Below are 8,661 nucleotides of genomic sequence, written 5' to 3'. Positions count from 1 at the left end.
TTACAAAACTGTAATAACAGAATAATGTGTGTTATACTGAAGGTCAAAAATTGTCCGTAGGGTGTGAGTGCGTGAGTGAATGAGTGAGTTTGTGTGCCCTGCGATGGGTTGGCACTCCATCCAGGGTGTATCCTGCCTTGATGCCCGATGAGTCCTGAGATAGGCGCAGGCTCCCCGTGACCCGAGGTAGTTCGGATAAGCGGTAGAAAATGGAATGGAATACTGAAGGTCTCCAGTTGTGTAGTATGCCAGTCAAAAGGATGCAAAATAAAGAAGTCTGTGGAATACTGGTATGGAAAATTGATAATTTTTTTGTGTCAAATCAATTTCTAAAGATTTTGCATCAGTTGTTTAACATTTTATGATTCAGTTCAATGTAGTTTATCTGTACATTTCTAATTATGAAACATTTTGCCCACTATTTCTTTTTGTGTTTAAATAAATTGTGTACTTTCTTTTATACATCTTAAGGTCAACAGCCCTTTTGAGCTAGTAGGCATTGACCTTATAGGGAAGCTGAGCACTACTGAGGATGGACATCAGTACATCTGAGTAATGATAGACTATTTCACAAAGTGGACCCAGGCATACCCTCTTAAACCAAAGTCAGCCAGTGAGGTCACTAAGTGCATAGTCAAATTCTTCCATCAGTACGAGGCCCCAAAAAGAATTTTAACGGATCGAGGAAAATAATTTGTAAATGCTGTATTTACACATTTCTTTTTTTTTATAATTTTGTTCATGGTATAATATATAATCCGTAATTGTTGTCATTTCAGATAAACAGGGATGTGTGTGAAATTTTGGGTATTAAAAGGAGTTTGTGTGCCCCTTACCATCCCCAAACCAACGGATTACTGGAGAAAATGAATGCAACAATGCAGAGGTTATTGTTAATAGGTGTCAAACAACATTAGAGGTGCAGCCTATAATCCTATTGCTTCTGTTTTTTCTTATTCTTATTTAAACTAAAACATTATGGGCAGCAAGAACAACAAAAAACGAAATATCTATATGTATATTATTACTGTTTTACCATAATAAATGGATCACCAACCCTGCTCCTGGAGAGTTACCTTCCTGCAGACTGTAGCTGTAACTCTGTTTACAAAAACCTGCCTGTAATTATAAAGCAACCCTGAACATCTTGACTAGCTGGTTCAGCTGTTTTTGATTGGAGTTGAGGCTAAAATCTTCAGAACAGAGACCCCTGTCATAATACATAGTAATACAGTTTTTGTCGGAAAACCTTGGGCCCTGGAGAAACTTGTCAGCAGCAAACCAAACACGTGGGACCAGTATTTGGATGCAGTGATGTTTGGGCTCAGAACCAAGAAGCAAATCACAACCAAACACTCTCCATTCTTTTATGTTTGGCAGGAAGGCCTGCTACACCTCAGAAATCCCAGAGCACTACCAGGTTTGTGAAAGTACCACGCTCTCTTATCTTATTCCAGATTTCTGATCCAATGTTTGAATAGTTAAACTTTTGGTTATTGGAAACTTTCAGTTTTGTTATGAATTTCAGTAAGTTATGAGATCTCTATAATTCTTTCAAAATCTTTACTTTTTAAAAATATTTTTTTATGTTTTTATATATTTTGATATTACCATGTTTGAATTAAATTATATTTATAGAACAAAAGTAAATTATTTATCAAGATAAAGAAAAATAACTTGTTATGCAAAGAAAATGTAGAAACTTTGCTAAAGTGATTGTTCTGAGCAAGTATTAGTTAACTCATTCGCCGCCAGCCTTTTTAAAAAAAAGTATTCAGCTTAAGCCAGCGTTTTTGAAATTTTCACCCAACTTTAATGGCTTATAGCAAATTTTCTGTAAAGAATATACGGACAAACAATATGTCAAATTAAAGAACATAGTCTCAGCTTTTAAATAAAAGAAACCTTCTATCTTCATTCATTCGTTTTTTATCACTCCGTAGATGTGGGTAGGTTCTTCAAAAATGCATCATTTTGATTAAACAGCTGAAATAATTAACATTTTTTGTCAAAGACCAGATTATACTCCGAACAATCATTAAATACCAATAAAACATATACGTTCAAGGTTCTGGGATTCTGTACTTTTTCCCAAAGGTGTGTAATACCGCCACCTGCTTTACAACAGTACAAACACTGATTGTCGTAGTAAGTCGTCTTTGGCGGGGAAGCGTTTTTTTTTTTTTATTGACGATGGCTGTGAAAGAGTTAATCTTTATTAAAACTATATTATTTTATTTAATCTAGGCTATTTATATCAATTGCTTTATGCCCCCTCACCACCTCATACAGATATAAAAAATCATCTGAACTCTTTAAATATATTTAAAATGTTCTTATTTTCTTGCATTTTCAGACAGCACAGAGGTCAAGCATTGAGGAAGAAAAGCAGACTTTTCTGATGGACATTTTAAAATAGAGACAAGCCTTGAAAAAGAAGCAACAACTATGTCATCATCATTCTACAACAAAAAGGGAAAAACTTCTTGTTGACAATGAGTTATCAAGTGAGAGTGAAAAAGAACTAATTCCAAAATCTAAATACAATGAACTGGAGAAGAGGTATAAATTGCTATCTCGGAGATATCAAGAGGCAATTGCTGATGGATAGGAACTGAGGAAATTAAATGTTGAACTACAGACATGCTTAGTTGCCAAAATTATTTGTAGTATTTATAATTATTATTATTATACACTTATATAATATATATACAAGTATTATACACTCATGTTACTGAAATTACTTGTGTCTGACTATTTACACACACATAATATTGTTTGTGACCTGATTTTTCAGGAAGCAACATATCTCCAACCTCCATTCCAGACCTTCCAGTGACAACTGGTAAGATTTTGTCCATAATTATAATAATACACTCTAAAAAACGCTGGGCTGGTTTAAAACAACCCAGCAGTTGGGTTGAAATAACCCAGCATTGGAAAATGTTTGCACAGCAGTGTGTTCTGTCCAATATTTACCCAACATGGGGCAAAAACAACCCAGCACTTTAACAAGAAGATAAAAAAGAATGGTCTCCTAACCTGTGGTCTCCTAGCCGGGCTATCAATTATTCTTGGAGCCGGTCCCGTCCGGCCTTCCAGAACCCCTCGAGCCGGTCCCGTCTGACTGTCTTTTGGTCTTCGAGTCGGTCCCATCCGACCAACCAGTAAGAGCACGCTGCCCAGCCGCCAGAGACCGCTGCCCAGCCGGTCCCATCCAGCCTCCCTGTATGCACCTGGACTCAGCCCAAATATCTTTTGGGGGGGGGGGCGCCATTCGGGTGGGAAGGCCCGATTGGCCAGACTGGTCGTCTGGCTCTCGGTGCGATCGACACCATTCAGGCATCCCGAGCGGCCGGCACAATCCAGGCCTCCCGAGCAGCCGGCACCATCCAGCCCTCCCGAGTGACCCAAGTTTTTTTTCCATTTCTATGTCAATATTAGTCCCTCACCTGATTATGTTTCCCTTGATTGCGTTTCCCCATGTATTTAAGCCCTGTGTGTTCCTCAGTTCCTTGTCGGTTATTATTTGAGTGTTCTCCGTTCCTGTGTTTTTTTAATAAATGTTAACCGTTGGATTATACTCGGTTGTCATTTTTATTTAATCAGTCACAATTAATATTATTAGTATTATTAGTATTGCCCATATTTTTAATCTGGTCCCACTCTAAAAACTCTAACTCCCTAATTTTACCCTCTTTCAGGCTAATTTAAAGGACAGCTTGTTTGTAAAAGAACTGGCAGTGTGCATTTGGGGGACAATTACACTGGCCAACCATAGCCTGGAAGGAAAAAGTTGCCCCAGTACAAAATCAGATCCTAATCCACCTCTGACACCTCACAAATATAGAGCAATTAAAGTAAGTGATATGTGATCTGAAAAGAAATTATACTTTGTCAAACTTTACTCTAAATTACTCTAAATTGACTCTAACTTTAATTGGATAAAAGCGTCTGCTAAATGACTAAATGTAAATGAAAAATTGTACAGCCATGCAACCGTTTTTTCCCTTCTAAACAAATGCTTTACTCTTCATTCGGTAACTTCTTAAATCCACAATTAGCAAAAACTCATTAAAATACCAACTGAACTGAATAGTTAACATTAATAACCTCCTCCTTTTCTCATCTTGATTTATATGCATAAAATAACACTTATATTGACATTTACTCTCATTTACCACTCCATTGAAGAAGCATGCTGGGAACTTGATATCTCACAAGTAATGTCAGAAAAAAAAACTAATAAAATACACCACTAACACCATAAAAGTGTAAGTCACATTAAAGGATCAGTATTGACCAAATACAGTAATCATTTACCTGGATAGGTAAAATGGAGATTAATAAGATGCTTCTTTCACAGTGTCTGGTCCCTGTTTCTCTCCCTCTTTTACCCATGGACTCCATTTAGCATCATCCTCCACTCTCCTAACCTATCTCCTGTCTTCAATCACCAACAGCTGTACGTCTTCTCCCTGATCAACTCCTCTCTACATAGCTCCCTCTGTTCTCCTCCTGTTTTCTGGTTATGTTGTGGATGTACTCTTGTTTTTGTAATTATTAATAACAACTCTGTTTTGGATTATTCGTCAATGCCTTCTGTGAAGTTAATTCTGTGACAGCTATGCCGCAAACAAAATAATTTGTTCTGATAGTTGTTTCTATTCAACAACTTTTATTATTTTATGTAACCTTAATATTTTTAGCTGTGCAATTGATTGATCTGCGTATGTCCCTTCTCCCAGGCTGCTTTCAAAAGTGGCTGCAAGGCAAAAGTTTGGAGGAAGCAGAGCTGAAAGCCAGAACTGGAAAACTTGGGTGATATCAAAAAAAAAATTAACAAAAAAAATAAATCACAAATGTGAATTTGCATATTAAGTCTGCTAAGTAGTTGTATTACAGTCTCAGTTCAGGTTATTACTGCCAATTATTAAGTAATTTATCTCATTTACAAACGCAAATTATATTTTTGATGATATTCACATAAATAAACTGAATTATCCTTCTGAATGTCTGTGTTTGTTTCGCATTTTTAAAGCAAAACTGGCCTATGACTTGTATTATAACTGGAAACTGTTGTTAAAAGCAGGTGTTCTGATTTTTTTTTTAACACTGAACAAAAATGCAGCTACCTGCATAAATTGGATTTGGGTGATCTAACCAGCAACCAGCTATAGCTACCAGCTGCCATGTTCCAAAACACAGCTGGATTTTACAGTAGGGAAGTGTTAACAAGACAACAACACTGAAAGAATTAACATCAACGTATATCAATAGTCCAAGGCTAAGAGATTAACTAAAAAATCACTGTTCGGCATAACGGTGACCTCAAAATCTACTGATCTTTTTCATGTTTTCTTCATTGATGGTATTGTTAACAGCAGGTGTTCATCATAAATGATCAATCATCCCTTGTAATTTGAACTCAATTGATTAATTAACTGCATGAATAAATTTACATTTCACACCAGAAAGATTTTAGTACAGTGAACTCATTGTCATGTTCAAGAAACCAATTTGAAATGATTGGAGCTTTGTGACATGGTGCATTATCCTGCTGGAAGTAGCCATCAGAGTACATGGTGGTCATAGAGGGATGGACATGGTCAGAAACAATGCTCAGGTAGGCCGTGGCATTTAAACGATGCCCAATTGGCACTAAGGGGCCTAAAGTGTGCCAAGAAAACATCCCCCACACCATTACACCACCACCATAAATGCATTAATGAGAAATTGAACAGGTGTTCCTAATAATCCTTTAGGTGAGTGTATACACAAGGGTGTACATTTTTACACCAGGGACTTTGCTGAGTTCACAATGCTGCCGTCTGGTCGGCGCTACAGAGCACTGATCACCAAAACAACCAGACACATTAACAGCTTCTTTCCTCAGACCATCTACCTCTTGAACAGTTAAATGCTTTTTTTTACCCACCGCGCAATTAATAACTAATAATACGTAAATACTAATTATATAATAATTAAGTGCAATATTAATTATATCCTCCAGATAATACACTTTCTATTTTCATATAACCTTTTCTGTAAATTATATTTCATTCATTCTACTGTGTATAGCACATACGTTGTACTACAATAGGCTATTCTTTTTTTTTACCTGCACATATTTACATACGCACATAGCTTTACTCTCTACATCTTTATCTTATGTTTCTTAATTTTGTATATCCATAGGCCCTTATTTAAATCATCTGTGTACTGTATTCTATTGTATTATGGTCTCTGTGTACTGTTGTTGCTGTTTCTGTGTACTGGATGCTCCTGTCACCAATCCAAATTCCTTGTATGTGCAAATATACTTGGCAATAAAGTTCTTCCTGATTGTGATTCAGATCTCCAGATCTTTGCAGACATATTACGGCCGTCTTGCAGATGTAAATGGAGACGTCAAATAGACGTAAACCAGATGGATTGAACTATCTGGGAAGTCAGTCTTCTGCATTTTTAATCAGTGTCATTACAACTGAAACCATAGTTTACATCCGAAAATATAATTATATTTATATACCCGTTATATTGACAACATGGCTAAACATTTTGACTGTCCTGTTTGTGAACAATGACAAAAGGACTTGTTCCTTTTGAGAGATGAACTAATCATTTTGAACAATTGACAGTCTTTTGCTGGTATTTCATGATGTTGTGGTATTTGTATGAATGGTTTAGAGAAATGCACTTACTATTTTGATAATTTTAAGAATGATTTGAGAAATGCACCAAAGCGACTGAGAAAAACTTTTTATTGATGGATAATCATATTTTTCTCAGAAGATTATAATAAGAATGTTTGTTAAGCTTTTTATTTCATTGTTTATTTAAATTTTACAAAATTAACTGAAATAAACATTCATCATGACCAAAATTTAAAGTTTAAATGCATTACAATCTGTAATGAATATTTATAATTATCTTTAAGGAATGACATTTAGCAGTACTAGTTTCTGGATTCATTATTTACTCTCACTCGCACACTGAGTAAATTAAAACAAAGCTTTGCCAAGAAACATTTTTTCGTAATTTCTCATTTGCATTTAATGAAATTAATCTCAGATTATGACATTAATAAATTTCTTTGACAACCCTATGAATCTGAACAGTGTGTCCGGTTGAGATTCCTTTCTTGTGGTTGTGGTGAGAAAACATTTCCATTTGGCTGCACTCTCCATGCCACTGTCGTGTCCTCTAACCCATGATCCTTCAGCCTTTGCTTTACCTGAAAAACAGAATCGATGCTTCATTACTAAATAATGATGCTACATGCAGTACTGGCTCCATTAATAATGAATTTGACATTTTGCTTAACTGCAATATACTTCAAAAATAGCAAAATGCATGGTAGCACATGGTGGTGTCAAACTTATAGTTTCAGCACTTACCCACTGTAAAATGCTCTCAGTCACTGAAGGATCATGTAAATTCTGATCAGATTTCACCTCCAATCTCACAATCTGCTGCCTTGACTCTGTTAGAACATTATGCAAATTGTATTTAACTTTGGTTATACAGTTGTGCTCAAAAGTTTGTTTGTCATGAGTCATTTGACTGTCCTATGATCTTCAAAACAATCACCCAGGTCCTCCGCAATCTTTGCTTTTTCAGCATTTCTGGATATTTGAGTCATGTCCAGCAGTAACTGTATGATGTTGAGATTCCCCATTTTACATTGAGGACCATCAAGAGACTCATACACAACTATTACAAAAGATAGAAACATTCAGTGCTGCCCACAAAGTCAACACAATTCATTTAAAGTCAGGTGGGTGTAAACCTCTGAAAATGGTTTTGGTGTAAAAGAAATAAATTTCATTTCCTGAAAAACATTTATGTATTGTTTAATCTTCTGAAGGACATTAGTAAATGAAAAAATACGATTTATAAATGAAACGTTTATCCCAAAATCACGCGTCAGATCTGAAAGTTAGGCTGCTAGAGATCCACCCGCTGATCTTTAACTGCATTGCCTGCTACCACTTGTGCTTTAAAATAGTAATATTTTAGTTTAGTTGTTGTTGCTCTTGTGCAATAGATGAACAACAGTTTATTTGTATTTGGTTACTATAATATTGAGTGGCTATCTTGCGGAAGTCCCGCCGTTCTCCAACAGCCCGAACGCACACACGAGTGTCTTACTGTTCAAACTCATCTAATCTTGTTGCGAATCATTCCTTAGCTCATGGAGTCATGGACTAGTCAACATCGACTCAACTTTTAACACATATCAGTCAACTTAAAAAAATCGGAGTTTGTTCTTATTAGTTTGATGATTGTCACCATTGTTGAGATTTGTGTGAAGACTGTTGATATCAAAATGTGTCAATATATGCTTGCGTTCATTTCTGCATCGTGGCAGTCCTGTCACAACAATCTTGTTGACTTCTAGCATTTACCACTAAAGCGCCATCCTAGTAAATACACATTCACCACAATTAGCCAGCCTCAACTGATCAGTCTCACCAACCCTTTCCTTTCTTCAAAAATTTACAAGAAAGTTATTTTGGTGTAAGGTGAGGGTCTATACTGCCCTACGAAGGCAAAGTGCAGTACACATTTGTTCAAAATTAAGTTAAGCTTTTAAATGGACTTTGTAACATCTGTTCTGTCTTTCGATCAGCCTCCAGGTTCAACTTTGTCCCGATT

The sequence above is a fragment of the Triplophysa dalaica genome, chromosome 5 (assembly GCF_015846415.1).
Source record: "Triplophysa dalaica isolate WHDGS20190420 chromosome 5, ASM1584641v1, whole genome shotgun sequence".
Lineage (NCBI taxonomy): Eukaryota > Metazoa > Chordata > Actinopteri > Cypriniformes > Nemacheilidae > Triplophysa > Triplophysa dalaica.
Note: the sequence above shows the minus strand (reverse complement) of the source record.